The 15,870-nt window shown below is 36.7% G+C and overlaps 1 protein-coding gene and 1 long non-coding RNA gene across 2 annotated transcripts in view; both read right to left on the minus strand.

Moving 5' to 3' along the window:
• Window positions 1–15,870, minus strand: part of LOC108667087 — a gene marked incomplete at its 5' end in the record, with an annotated part of 65,222 nt that overhangs the window by 6,645 nt on the left and 42,707 nt on the right.
• LOC108667089 lies at window positions 8,317–11,109 on the minus strand. Its single transcript, XR_001930533.2, has 3 exons — window positions 11,034–11,109; window positions 9,487–9,578; window positions 8,317–8,421 (listed from the first exon to the last, which is right to left on the minus strand). It is a non-coding gene; the product is annotated as an uncharacterized LOC108667089 (long non-coding RNA).

A 15,870-nucleotide genomic window follows, 5' to 3' on the forward strand; every position in this document is an offset into this window, starting at 1 on the left:
ATGCCCGGATTCGACCTAAATTTGAACCACTTTACCATTTAATGTTTCAAATGTCGTCTGCAAGGATTTTTTCACTAAAAATTTGGAATTTTGCCGTAGTCGAAATACGATTCCACGACAGAGGGATTGGATGGCTGAAGGGCACTTCATTGCGACAAAGGACGTATTCTTCAATATCAATATCTTGCGTTGAATATACCTTGCCTGCAGTTGAAGTAGTAATATGATATTTTGATATAAGTTTTTAAATGCTATCTAAACTGTAATAATTTATTTCATGAATTTATACCAGCGATTGGAGGTGTTTGATATTTCGAGGTGTAAATTTGAAAAATTAATTTACTCTGCCCAATATTTTTGAATTAATCCCGACATTCAAGAGCGGCAAACTCGAATACCCCCTAATCCCTTGTCGTCCGTATTGTCCGCTATATTTAAGTTGCGATGAAGGATGTTCCTCATGAAGATGCAAATCCATCGTTCATTGTAGACATGACAAGGGAATCTCATGACTTCTTTGCGGATCGAACTTATCGAGATGTTGACCAATATCCATTTTAACGTCGTCGCGATCACGATACGACATTAGTTAATCAACGAACGGTTGATGCTATATTCATTGTTCTTCCTTTATTCATTAGGCGATCACATTCTCTTCCTGCTCATGGTATCGTTTCTGCTCTTTGACTGCTCTCTCCTCCTCTCTAGACTCTCTGCGAATGACGCTCTGCCTCTCTTTTGCAGCAGCCATTTTATCGATTGCCAAATTTACTTTTCACGAGACCATGTGATGAAGGTCCGAAGATATGATGAGTGTTCAATGATGTGATGCGCGCTTAATGACGTGATGTATGCCCACTTATGTGATGCGTGCATAATGTGTGCCCAATTACAGTATGTGATGTGTACCAAGTAATGAGATGTTAATTCGACGATGCTAATGTGTTCCAAATAATTTGATGCGTGTTGAACGATATTATGAGGGCCGACCGATGTGATGAGTTCCTATAACGAAATGATGGGCTTCAAACGAAGTGATGTGTGTCGTGTGGAGTAAAGTTTACCGGGCAAATAGAACTTAGAAGCTACGAGTACATCACTGAAAGTGGAGCAGCATGTTGGTTGCAGGCAACAGCTGGTAGGTTCAGAGCGACATTGCATATGCTAATTACTCGAGCAGGTGTAACGAGAACTGCGTCATATGATTAATAGAAGGCATGTGAAATTTCAACGTACGTCAGTGACCACATCGTGGTTCCAAAAATTATTAGATTGGAACATTACTGAAAAATAATTTATTGGTGTACTTTATTTTTTTCGTACTTAAAAAAATGTTGTTCACTATAACATTGTTGGACAATATTACGTCTTCTAAAACAACAAAGGGGTTACCCAGATTCAGAACGCTCATATGTACAATTGAAACGAGGAATGGCCTCGGCATCTCGAAAATTGTTTTTCACGCAGACGTATAACCAATAATTTCAGCGTCTAATCAGTAATTTCAGCGTCAAATCGATAAAAATTCAATGCTCTCTGAAGTCGCATTAAAGAGTAATGGGTTGTCTCTTTATATATGTGTGCCGGTGCTATAAATTCCGCTCATCCAGTAGTACAAACCAACTTTTGGCTAATACAACGCAGATATAATTTGATACAGTTTTATTTTATAATGATATTGCATCATACCATCACGAATTCAGAGGACTACGGATGCACATCCACCATGGCAGTACAAGTAACAATGTCAGACATGTAGCAGGACAAATTATCACAGTACCATACACATACCTCGCGAGAAATCGACTTGAAGTAAAGTCCCTGCATATGCAAGATTCCAACTCTGATCTTTCTCGGACGAAGCCAACCAAGAATATGCCGTTGAGCCATCGAAGAGGACTTCGCGTTAGAGTTATTTTAAGAGACTTAATTATTGAAATATTTCAAACATTGCAAATCTCAATTTCATCAAATGACAAATGTTAATGCTACCACCGTGATGATTGGATGGTTTCTGTAGCCATTTTGGTTTCTGTAGCCATGCTGCTATATTTGAGTAAACAGCCCTGAAAGAAACTTCGTTTATTCATAACGAACGATATATGCTTAGAGTAAATAGAGTTAATAAGTATCGAAGTTTCATAATGTGAACATTTCACCAATTTTGCCTGAGATTCGATTGGATACCGAAACCACTTTATTAGAAATTTAGACTTAAACTCAAAATATTAATTTAAATTTACATAAATAATTAAATTTCACTATCGAAGTCAGCGATAGAAAACCGAATTTTCACTCGTATCCCTCTGCGTAAAGAAGATGTTTTTCTCACAAATAAATTACCCAACCAAATTTTCCATAGTTCCTCAGACAATTAATATCAGGAGCAGTCTGATACATGCCCAGTGGCTCCACTTTGCCTTGAAAAATTTATGAATACCTTGCTTCTGTCTGTCACTTTTACTCGTATCTACGGAATTCACGCTAAATTCACTGCAACCCAATAACTTCCCTCTACTTTCGATAGAATATAGTGGCAAATTCCTTCGTGCACTGCGTAGTTGGGGTAAATAAATGGTTATCGGTGGCTTTTATTAGATTTGCCTGGAATGCGCCATTGATGATTCAGACCCTGTATACATCATCGATGATTCATCGATGACCGCCACCTATACTCGCCATCCTCTCGATTTATTGGTGTTGTACTGTCGATTTTTGATGGATCTTACAAACCACCGTTACGCCACTTGTAATCTACTATCGCCACCTATAATCATCGATGCGCCACCCTTAATTTTTATTTGGGTAAGGGAGGATGATAAAACCAAGGTTTAGATGCAACGACAACAATGAGGATCAACTAAAATCGGAATCAGTTTACGCTCGTGTAATACGGAGGTAAATATAAAATATTGATGGTGCGTTGAAATCAGTAATCTGTTTTCAGTACATTTTGTATTTTCAATTTATTGTGAATAAAAGAAACTCTGTCGTGGATCAGAGTTTAATACAGAAATACCACAAATTTTATTCAGTTCTTCCGTAAATGGAACCATCATAAACCTGACCATAAACCATTAAAGAACCGCTAGGTAATGATACCGTAGAAGAGACAACACGAAAATAAACCAATATAGAGCGTCTGGAAGTAAAAATAAGAAAGTAAAATTGAATCAAATAGCCATATTAATTATTGGTGAAGGGATATTTGAGATAAAATTATTTGTCGTTGAACACAAAATGTCAAGAAGATTATTCATAGCTATGAGGATAGAACATTATTAAAGCGTACCTTCGATAATTTATTTTAACGTCGACGATGCGAAGTCCTTCTCAACGAGCACAAAATGTTTTACTTTCGTTCATGGCGCTAATATGGTTTGTTGAGGTAAATTTTTGGAGTAAATGCTTATTCAAGAGATTGAAAAAATGGTAAAAACAAATCGCTTTAATGAGAATTTGTTAAGCGTGCTTTCAGAACCCAATGTTTTTCATTTCAAAGAATTTCCTATTAACTTTACAGGAAAAATTTGGAATAGGGCCAAACCAAATTTTTATAAAGGTGATAAATATAAATCAAAAACACAATACTTGTTATTTCGCTTCTCCGAGAATTTGTTAAGCGTGCTTCCAGAATCCAATATTTTTCATATCCAAAAATTTTCTATGAACTTTGCAGGAAAAAATTTAGAATAGGAAAAAATTATTATAGAGGTGATAAATATCAGTAAAAAACAAAATATTTGTTTTGTCTTCATCCAAAGAAAGTAGTATGCCAAGACAAAAAAGAGCCAAAAATGTTATTGACTGATGAACTGCCTGTGTTTGGTCAATCCTGATCCTGTTGTAATTTTACACTCGTTGGTATCAATGATACCATCAAATCAGCAGCCAATAAATAGCCACTAACCCCAATAACCCCGGTTGTTCTCAAGGTTATACTGTAACTGCGGTTGCCTGCGGGTCAATTCTCTAACCCCGCACACCTAAAGTTAACCTAGTTATGAGTCAATATTTTAACCTCATGTCCTTTCTTTAGCGCATTATCTCATTTTTGGAAAAAAGGCGCTATTGTGCTCGTCAGTCCATTCGTTCGTTCGTCCGTCCGTGACTTCACGTTTTCGTCCGTGACATGTACTGATTGCAGTGCACTGTACTAATTGCAATGAAAACTGATTTATGCACGAAAAAATGCGCTCTCTGTCACTCACTGCAGTGAGTACCTACTGACTTAATTTTTTTCTCTCAAGTCTGGCCTACCTACCTACCTACCTCATTTTGTTTCCTCTCTTTTTTACCGGTATTCCCACTCCACAGGTACAATTTCGTCAACTCGAGATTATTGGAGTTACCCTAACAATATTTAGAGTCGCCCCAGCATAGTGGCAAAGCTGAGATTTTTTAGAATCAGTCCATTTTTAATTTCTTCATTTACTCAAGATTTAAAGCCTATTTTTAAGTATGATAAAGTTGGTATCCATGATACTTTATACTGGTCTACCTATAGGACTCAAAAATAAACTCGGGTCAGAGGTCTAAAAAAATTCTCTGCTTTGCCACTATGCGCCCCAGCTTCTGATAATCCGAATCCACTATGCGCCCCAGCTTCTGATAATCCGAATCAGAAGCTGCCGCGTCTGTAAATTTTCACAGGGTGGGGCGGTCTGATGGCCGCCCTAAGCGCACCAGTTCGCAGTTTTCCACCCAGTGAGGGAGGTGAGTGTCGTCAAGGCAGCAGCAACACAGCTTGAGTCGTAGACTCTCGCGTCGACACCCTGCTTGAGGAACATGTAGCCATGGTCTGCAATGAAAAAGAAAATATATGTTTCTGATGAATTTGATCATTTGATCAGCAAAGGAATTTTCACTGTTCCCTTTACCAAGTTTTACTGATTTTCACTTTCAGAGCTATTAAATTGTTAGGTAGGTACCAATTAAACCCAGTTTAGGCAAGGGGCTTTATGGACTAGTTTCCAGGGCTCCTATAAGAATAAATAAGAAGATTTGATCAGCGTGATTATTAAATCATCGGACATGATAATTTGATAATGTCTGCATGAAAGCAGCTCGCTATCAGTTATGAATAATCCCATGATTTCTATATATATTATCAGCATCTGTTTTCCATTGATAGGAAGAGGTGGAAATTACCATGAATAAAATTTATTTTATTGTGTACTGAAAAATTACCGAGATAGATACAAAATAAAAATTCTGAAGACAAATTTTCGGATTTTACTCGTACTGTATTTACGTTTAGTTATTTATCGAAAGAATCCAGGCAACTTCGTAAGACTTACAGTAATGGCCAATGAAGGTGTCATCCATGCACCGCTGGAAGACAGCGTAGTAATCGTTGATATCCGATAAGTAAAGCTTCACCTGATCGTAGTCTTTCGCCACACTGAACACTGCGTACAGAAAATCAATATTGTAACGAAATGTTTCCATTCAAAGTGTCGTTAAAATATGAACTCTAATCGAAGTTAAGTATTAGGTATAGGACTCTTCAAAGTGGCATCAACACATGAAATCCTATCGAAGTCAAGTATTAGGTATATAGTAATCATCAGGATACAGGATAGTATGTACTTTATTTTGGTTCAAAGTGTCATCAACACATGAACTCTAAACGAAGTTAAGTATTAGGTATAGGACTCTTCAAAGTGTCATCAACACATGAAATCTAATCGAAGTTAAGTATCAAGTATAATAGTAATCATCAGGATACAGGATGGTATGTACTTTATTTTGGTTCAAAGTGTCGTTAAAATATGAAATCTTATCGAAGTCAAGTATTAAGTATATAGTAATCATCAGGATACAGGATTGAATGTACTTTGTTTTTGTGGTAAGAGTGTAGTTAGCGATCCTATTTGTAGCCGTCGTTGCAGTTCCGCTGTTTGCGAACAAAGATTTAGCATAAGTCTTGATGATCCCGTTGCTATAGGTAGCTGGAGCCTTTTTCTCAAAACTCGTTTAAGCTTAAACGAGTAGTACACTTGGTGGTCTAAGTACACTCTGCGGCCTAAGTACAAGTAGCGACTTACGTACATGTAGTGATCCAAGTATTGGTGTAGTTCGGCAGAAGCTTCTCTTTTACGCAAGTTTGATTGAAGACCAGAGCATGCTTTTTATTAACAATCTTCTTGTTCGTCTTTTCAATGAGTCGAACCAAATTTCTAGCTGGAGCCGAGAGATCGAAAAGCAGGTTTCCGAATGACATTTTAATAGAGTTAATAAAAAGCATGCTCTGGTCTTCAATCAATCTTGATCCAAGTATGTGCACGTAGCAGCCTAAATACACGTAGCGGTCTAATACACGTAGCGGTCTAAATACACGTAGCGGCCTAGGTACACATAGCGGCTTAAGTACTCGTAGTGGCCAAAGTATGTATATGTAATGGCCCAAGTGCATGTAGCGGCCTAAGTATACGCAGTGGCCTGAGTACACGTAGCGGCCTAAGCATACGTAGTGGCCTAAGTACACGTAGCGGCCGATTTCTTGCCTATGATTGGCGGTATCAACTGGAAAAGACATCAAAGATTCGCTGACAGAGAGATAAACTCGTAACTATTCATGATGCTGATGCCCCTAGATATCAAAATTTCTAAATTAGATGTCCAACAAGATTCATCAACCAAGGTGATTTTCACAAAAATTTACTCGTGATTACGACAACAATCTTGAAATAATTTCTAAGCAATAATAGTGCAGAATAACTTTCAAAATTATATCATCATGATCAGACCATTCGCTAGCCCGTAATATTGGAATATGAGAACCATGATAATATCCATATTCATGCCATTTTTGTGCACATAAGAGATTTTGGATTTAGGCGCCTTACTTGCGGTAGGAGATCGTAAAGTTGTTGCTGTATTTAGTGTAGTCCGGAGTCACTGGGACAGGGTCCGGCCAGAAGAGCCATCGGTCCTCCATGAAAACAACCATAAGATTACAGTAAAATTTAGACTTCTCACTTAAAACATACACGAAGTTAACACTGAAAAACGAAATCTGTCACCAATGAAATTAAAAATTACCTACATTAACGCGATACTTTTTTGCAGGTGGTTTCCGTAACTATATTGTTGTATCTGCATAACAATTAAAAAGCCTTAAACATTACCGGGGTTGGACAAATTAAGGGAAACACCTGGCATTTTGATAGAATAATTTTTGAACATTTTAACAATGAAAACGTGACATATTTTTATGTTGTATTATTTATTGTTGTAATTGATATTTTATCCTTGCACAAATTATTTTAGTAAATTTTTGTGTCGATAACTTAAACTATAACTTATAAATGGCAAACCAATCCAACATTCTAATAAAGTTGAGCATCGCATTTGGCCACCAAAATAACCAGACCTGGAGCCATACTTTCAAAACTCGCTAAGTGAACGTAAGTACTTACGCTCTATTTTCTTGTCTATGATTGGTGGATTTAGCTTGAAAGGCTGTCAAAGATTGGCTGATGAACTTACGATCTCTTTACTTTTTTTGAAAGTATAGACCCAGCTCTCTCAACGTAAAGTATTGTAAATATATTAACCCTCTACCTGACATGAATGAGTAACCAGAGCAATATTGTCACACAAGCCTAGCCGGAAAGGAGACTGGTACCCATATTCCTAGCCGGTGGAACTGGATACCAGTGAGCGCAAAATGACTTGCACTGATGGTTGCCGCCACGTACGACAACTTTGAAATGTTCTCTTTTGCGTACAAACGTAAACAGGTTGCTACACTCAATAGTCTACGTATAATTTAAGTTGAAAGTTTTTTATGTTCCCGAAAAGTGACATAACATAACATAGTGATGTCGGCGCTGAAGTGTAGGCCTGATGTGGCATATCGCCGATTCTTTTCCTTTTCGTGCCTTGTTCACAGAAGATCTAATATCGTGTTATTTGCCCGGATCTTTTCATGACTGACGATAGTTTGAAGTAGCTACTAGACTTCCAACACTTCACATCCTTTACTTATCTTCTTCCTCTGACTGGCCACTTTCTGTTTTTCAATCACTTCCCTAGTGGCACGGCACCCTTCCCTAGTGGCACCGCGCCCTTCCCCAGTGGCACGGCACCCTTCCCTAGTGGCACGGCACCCTTCCCCAGTGGCACGGCACCCTTCCCTAGTGGCACGGCACCCTTCCCTAGTGGCACGACACCCTTCCCTAGTGGCACCCTTCCCTAGTGGCACAGCACTCTTCCCTAGTTTCGATTCAAAATATATGCGAGTTTAATTATTATAAAATTTGGAAATTAATGAGGAAATGTTGTCAATCCCGCAACACTCACAGTAATGTCCAATTATGGTGTCATCCATGCATCGCTGGAAGACCGCGTAGTTATCAGTGATGTCCGATAAGAAAAGCTTCACCTGATCGTAGTCTTTGCCCACGCTGAACACTGCAGGTTAATATATTATTATATTAATATTAATATAATTATTATTATTTTTATTATATAATATTAAATTAATATAGTTATTATTATTAATATAATATATTAATGAAAATAACTTTCAGGTGACAAGTATTGTTAATAGCATTTTAATATATTATGTTACATATATATTCATCACTTCCCTCATAATATTAACTTGATTAAACAGTGACGGAAAATCTGAATACTAATCAAGTCAGGCATTATCAATAGACTCTACAGAATACAGTATAGTTATTGTTGCATTTTAATGGAAAAAGGTTCGTGGTAAAAAAAATAAACATGGCTGATTCAAACGTGTCTCGATTAGTTCAGTAAAAACGGTTAACAGTAACAACGGTCATAAGAATAATAAGAAACATCGTTTTTCTTATGTTGCGAGTATTCAAAGTTTTTGTAAACAGAATGTCTCTAAAAATGAATTTATGTCGACACGAGATTAAAATCAAACTAGAATTAAAAATAACGATGTATCTAGAAAATTTCCCGCACGGAGGAAAGTTTAATAAATGGATCCCCACGAGATAACATCATTTACCTACAAATGAACAAGCAGCTACATGACATCTTGTCATGTAACAATAATATTAATTTTCCTTTATTTTCGTCCCATGCCAAGAAGAATTGCAAACTTCATGAAAAATATTACTCTAAAATAAGCTTTAATCTTTAATTTAATTTAATTAAAGATTAATAAATAAATTTAATCAATAAATCCTCACAAGTAGATTACTATGAGGTGGCGACTCACAGACAGTCTTTAGGAGGGCCGGTTATGGTCAAGATTTAATTTAATTTAATCACAATAAATTTTCACACGTAGATGAGTAATGAAGTGGTTACTCACAGTCTTTAGTAGGACCGGTTATGGTCAAGATTTAATTTAATTTAATCACAATAAATTTTTACAAGTAGATGAGTATGGGGTGACGACTCACAGTCTTTAGTAGGGCCGGTTATGGTCAAGATTTAATTTAATTCAATCACAATAAATTTTCACAAGTAGATGAGTATGAGGTGTCGACTCACAGTCTTTAGGAGGGCCGGTTATGGTCAAGGCTAATGGGGCGGTCGAGCTGATGGTGTAGTTGGCAATCCTATTAAAGTCTGCATCAGTAGTACTGTAGGTAAAAAAATATCTTGCATTAGTTCGATGGTCTCTTCGCTGCGGAAAAATGAACCTCAAAAATTTGAAATTAGATATATAGATTAATTAAGACATGACCGTTAGAATGAACTACTGATTGACCATAAAATATTGTACTCATCATTTATAAACGGAGTTCGCGTCACGGAGCAGCCAAGTCAGACGAGTAAATCCAACAGCTCAGTTCAATGGGTAGCATCTGATATTTTATTAAACTCTGTTTGGCAGCGCGAAACATTCTAAAAGTAATTCATGTAACACCAGAAGCCAGCATAAATACATTATACTTTCTTCTAATTTATCGCGTATTTAGGACAAGGGAACATAACTCAGCCTGTGAACACAATTTCTACGGCGTAGACTCGTAATATTGCAACATAGGGCCCATGATTATACCAGTCCAGAATCATTGAGTATTAGAATTTAAGAAGGGCTCCTATGTTCAAGCGACCGTTCTTACTGCTAACCACTCGGGCACTCTTTCGATTGGACCATTAGCTAAGTCTTCTAACATTTGCATATAGAAACCATGAAGAAAGTAGCTATAAGCTTGATATAATTACAAAGATGTTCGTTCATTAGGGTAGTCTCGTATATACTGTGAATATATGAAAACACTGATTCGTCTTTACGCAATAATCAGAAACATATTCTGGCAGTGTTGTACAGCATTTATTTTTTTTGTTAAACATTTCATGAATAATTTTTAAACGGATAAAAATAATTAATAAGTTTCATGTTTGAAGAAAGATCCATCCTAGTCTTTAAGTCGCAAAAACGATACTGCAGGTGACATCGGTCGCTTCTAAGTACGAATGAAACACCGTGCAGTTCAAAATCTTACCATGTATGAACAAAATATAATTGTTATCGCAATTTAATAGATATGCTTCTTGCAAAATTTTAATTTCGGCCTTCAGTTGCCTTTTCTTAGTGCCGAAGTTCACCCGACTGTCCAAATCTTTCATTCAGTTCACACCTTCTTTAGGAGCGAATTATTCCAGTAACTTAGTAAGTTAGTGTTGTTGAATAGTCTTGCTTACATATTGCGTTGTTATGTTTACATTATGGAATTCTGAGCCAATAAATGTTTAATCTGTTGGAATAATTGCTAAAATTTTGTATTAAACTTGCATAAACTATACGTGTTGTCGCAAAGACTCTGAATAAAAACCCTTTGGAAACACTTGGGTCGAAAATTCGTCTGAGCCTTTGAACTTAGGATAATCGAACTGCCATTCTGCTCATTTTCAGATGCTAACTTAAAAAAACACCCATCAGTAAAATTTTTTATTTTATTTACTTACCCTGTTGACTTTTTACTTTTCTGACCCAAATTTCATTGAAGCATTCAAAACAGCGACGTTAAGAAAAAATCATAGATCAAATACACAACATTGATTGCAAAAATGAATTGCTTTTCACTTACTTTTTGTATTGAATGGTGAAGTTGCTAGTGTATTTAGTGTAGTCTACAGGGACAGGGTCTGGCCAGAACAACCATCGGTCTTNAAAAAATCGCTTTAGTTGGGAACTCGCCCAGAGTGCAAACTTCATCATCCTGCGTGGGCAGAATAATTGAAAAAATGAATTGTTTTTTTTTTGCCAGAGAAGCAAAACGTGAGAAAAACAATTGAAAAACAAGCACAAACTTCATCATCCTGCATGAGCAAAACAAGTGAAAAGTTCAATTGTTTTTTTCGTGAGCAAAACGTGAGAATAACAATTGAAAAAGAAGCACAAACTTCATCATCCTGCATGAGCAAAACAAGTGAAAAGTTCAATTGTGTTTTCGTGAGCAAGACGTGAGAATAACAATTAAAAAACAAGCACAAACTTCATCATACTGCATGAGCAGAACAATTGAAAAGTTCATGTAAAAACGCTTTCCGTTTTTGAGTTTGGGTTGCCGTAAGTCCGCGTTCAGGTTTTAGGATAACCACAGTTCCGACAACAAATTTCCTTTTTATTGAATGAAAAATTGTATCTTTAAGAACAAACATAAAAATATTAACCCTATATACTTCAATGTATGCTTATAATATTCAGATATAACAAATGATCATCAAAACTATAAATAAGTTATGGTCAGGTAATGCCTGGGAAAGTTATTCTCTACAACTTAAGAATCTTTGTATCCAAAATTTTATCATCTTACCCAGCCAGAAAAGGTAATAATTGAGACCCAAACTTATAATTGTTGAATAAAAACCCGTTTGAACCTTCGATCGGCGTGGAAATGTTATCTGCTATCTCCTAGTTCATAATTGTAATTTGTAATTTACAAGTACGAGATTTAATAAATTACATAAAAACATTTTAATTCATCGTTCCTCCATTCTTTCTGCCATGCCTCAATATTTTCACACAAGAATATTATTTCAGAACGGGATAATGTTTAGAAGTAGCAGGATTGTGAACACACGTTAAAATTGCCGTACGTAGGTACACGTTAAAAATTTATTGTCGTACGAAGACTCGTACGACAAGCTTTCTGCTACTCCCGATAGATTATCACGCAGAGGCGTCAAGACAAAATAAATACAAAATTAAACGAATAATTAAAATTAACTAGTCAAAACTGTGTTCAAAGTGAAGCCTACGTGAAGATTGTGCAAAACCAATATAAATACATGATAGAATCAAGTGTAAAGCCTTATTGAGGCAATCGAAGAGCCTAAGTGAACATCAAAGAGGGAAATCAAGTGGGAAAAATAATAGAAATTTCAGTGCATACACATTGCAGCCGCAGAAAAAAAAAACAAATTGAAGCAAAATATAGAAGCAAAATGAGAAGCCTAAGCTAAGTGGGAGTAAAGCCCGAGTGAAGGCAGAGCGAAGGTGGAACCAGAATGAAGATTGTGTGATGTCCGAGAGTCAAACCAGAAAAAAGCTAAAAATAAAGTTAATGTGAAGCCAGAATAAAGTACGGATGAAGCCAACATTAGACAAAGACAAAGTCAGAAAATAACCAAATTGAAGCTAAAGTGACGCAAAAAAAAAAAAAAACACGAAACCACTGCAATGCCAGTCTTACCTCATAGTAAAATGCGTCTGGGATAGTGAATCGTTTCTCAAATTGTGGCACTAGCCGACAAAAAATCACGCTTTTATAAGCAGCGTGCATCTGAGCATTCGAAATTAATTGTTCTCTAATTAGCGACACCTGCCTGATCATTATCTTCAGAGCCCGCTTCACCATTTGGCTGTACTTGACTGGCTTTGACCGTTTAACTGTACTTCCACTTCAACTCTTGTTAAATTAAAGTCCGCTTCACCAGAACTTCGACCGTTTGACTGTACTTCCACTTCAACTCTTGTTAAATTAAAGTCTGCTTCACCAGAGCTTCGACCGTTTGACTGTACTTCTACTTCAACTCTGGTTAAATTAAAGTCCGCTTCACCAGAACTTCGACCGTGAGACTGTACTTCTAGTTCAACTCTCATTAACTTAAGTCCAATTCACCAGAACTTCGACCGTTTGACAGTACTTCTACTTCAAATCTGGTTAGACTAAAGTCTGCTTCACCAGAACTTCGACCGTTTGACTGTACTTCTACTTCAACTTTCATTAACTTAAAGTCCGATTCACCAGAGCTTTGACCGTTTGACTGTATTTCTACTTCAACTATCATTAAATCAAAGTCTACTGCACCAGAACTTCAACTTACTGACCGTACTGGTCTCGATTTAATTTGATAACTTAGAGGAAAGAATCAAATTCCTTGTTTATTGCCCTAAAAAAGATATTTAAAGTTGAATGATTAATAAAATCGAGTTGGTTTTTCTTGCTTGCCTATTGCTGCTTGTTATTCGTTAAGTTTTTTTGGAATGCTTGCTCCCCTATATCGGTCAATTTGGTTTTTAGAGTAGGTTAGGCGATTCTAAAGCATATTGTTTAAATATTTATTTTTCTGCGTTCATTTTCGAAATCGTATATAAGTGTAAGTATTTATTTTTTCAGCGAAGGATGCACAATTTTGCCTTCCTTTATTTCGAGTGTTCATTTACCATACTTTTAAGAACACGAGCATTGAAAATTGGTATTTTTCGTATAGTATATTAGAGGATTAATATGATGGTTAAATTATATGAAAAAAATGACGTGTTCATCGATTTTTCTCAGATTATTTTTTTCTCGCCTTTTTCAGTTTTTAATATATTCAAAATATTATTAAACCAGTTTCATATTCACGTTATCAAGAAGGTGGTGACTTTTGTTCTGGAATTTTTACATATGAAATTGTGCATTTAAAGACGCGCTACCTTGCAAATGAACAAATTTTTTTTTGCCGTCGTCAACAAATAATCAACTAACGATTTATTCATTTGTTAACATTTTTTTATTCGCCTCTTGATTTATTCTTTGTGGAATATTGATTGAAATGAATCAATAAATAAATTCGTAATTTTAAGATGTAGAGACGGTACTTTCACGTTCTCTTCTTGATTTCTAGCATCTTTATTGAAGATTTGACAATAGATCCTTATAGCTTTCCATTCATCGTGCATTGAGCTGAATATTATGTTTTTTTTCGCTATACAGTATAACTGATTTGAATTTGTCGAACGCTATAGTTCCATAGCCTCGGATTTTCCTGATTCATAGAAGTGCTTAATCACAATTCACTCGGCAGTTACCGCGCAGGCATTAACCCTGTCAAAATTTTCGTGCCGATTAAGGTCGTTTTAGAGGAACTATATTCGGCTTAGGGGTGAATCAGGAGCAAGTCGGCCACGTAGGGTGTTTTGCTTCTATTTACCAGCTTCTTTTGGAAGTCAATTGCCCGGTAGGCCAAATCTGCGTAATATGCTTAATGGTATTATACCGTACCGCGCAGGTATTATACCGTACCGCGCAGGTATTATACCGTACCGCGCTGGTATTATACCGTACTGCGCAGGTATTATACCGTTCATCATTTTGCCTCCATACCTAGGGGCTAATTGCGATTCTCATGCAAAACGTAAATTTGAGTACATAAAATGCAAAACGATTTGCTTATAATTACAGAGATGTAAACTCCATCGTACAGAGAAATGATTACGGTTGAGTATGATTATTCAAATATCATGAATAGTTTATTCAGTCGAGCAGAACCACTCCTCAAGCGAGCAGAACCTCTCCTGTGCGTAAGCGAAGGTAAAGTTTTGCAGGGCCATACTTTCAAAATTCGCTAAGTGAACGTAAGTACTTACGTTCTATTTTCTTGTCTATGATTGGTGGATTTTGCTTGAAAGGCCGTCAATGATTGGCTGATGAACTTACGATCTCTTAACTTTTTTTGAAAGTATAGGCACAGCTTTTATGCCTGCACCAACACGACAAAGTGTCCCAAGGAAATCAAGTTCACGGTAAATGAGACGAGCTGAATATCAGCAAATGATTTCATGGTTATTTCGTTGTGTAAATTTAGATACTTCTATGAACGATTGAGAAATTGTTCACGGTATTTTTTATAGGTTTTTATTGTTGTTGTTTTCAATTTCTTTATCAGGGTGGCAAATTGTACATATTCGTGTTGATGAACTCTCAGTGAGGCCGGTTGCATCGCATAAACTTCCGACCTTCTCTGCTTCAGAGAGAAGTGTCGAGGGCGGTTGAGTTTGTCACTAAGGAAGCCGTTCAGCAACAGTTATGCCGTTCAGCAACAGTTATTCAGCAACAGTTATGCCGTTCAGCAACAGTTATTTGCTCAATAGGGCTAATATTGTGGCAGCTACTGACTAGACGTTGTGCTGATACGGTTTCTGCTCTTGTTTCCGCAGTGTACCCTCTTCCTTACACGACTGAATGTACGAACCACCTGCTTTCTCTTTGTTTTAAACTATACCTGTTAAGTTCATGATTTCACAAATACATTTTACCCTAGTTTGTGTCAATAAAAGTGTTTCAAATCGCAGTGTTGACTGGAAAAACTGTGTTTTGTTACACCGATGGTTCTAAGAAAACTACCTAGAGATTATACGTTCGTGACTGACGTTCCGCCTTTTTTGTGGTGGCCATCTTTGACGTTTGAAACGTCCGGTCACACCTCAGAAGCCAATCGTCTCTTTCGCAATATTTTATTTCATTAAATAATCAACTTCATTCCTGAAAGCATTCCTGAAAGATAACTACATAAGAATCCTTGTGGGTAAGTTTCGAGATTAAAAATTCTATCGTCATGGGCTGCATGGTAAGGAAGCGTGAGTTATGAAACAAATTTGCTGTCTGTGTTCTAGCGATCATTAATTTTGAGGAAAGAGCCCAGTCTTTCGATTTC

Source organism: Hyalella azteca, unplaced genomic scaffold (genome assembly GCF_000764305.2).
Source record: "Hyalella azteca isolate HAZT.00-mixed unplaced genomic scaffold, Hazt_2.0.2 contig5857, whole genome shotgun sequence".
Taxonomy (NCBI): domain Eukaryota; kingdom Metazoa; phylum Arthropoda; class Malacostraca; order Amphipoda; family Hyalellidae; genus Hyalella; species Hyalella azteca.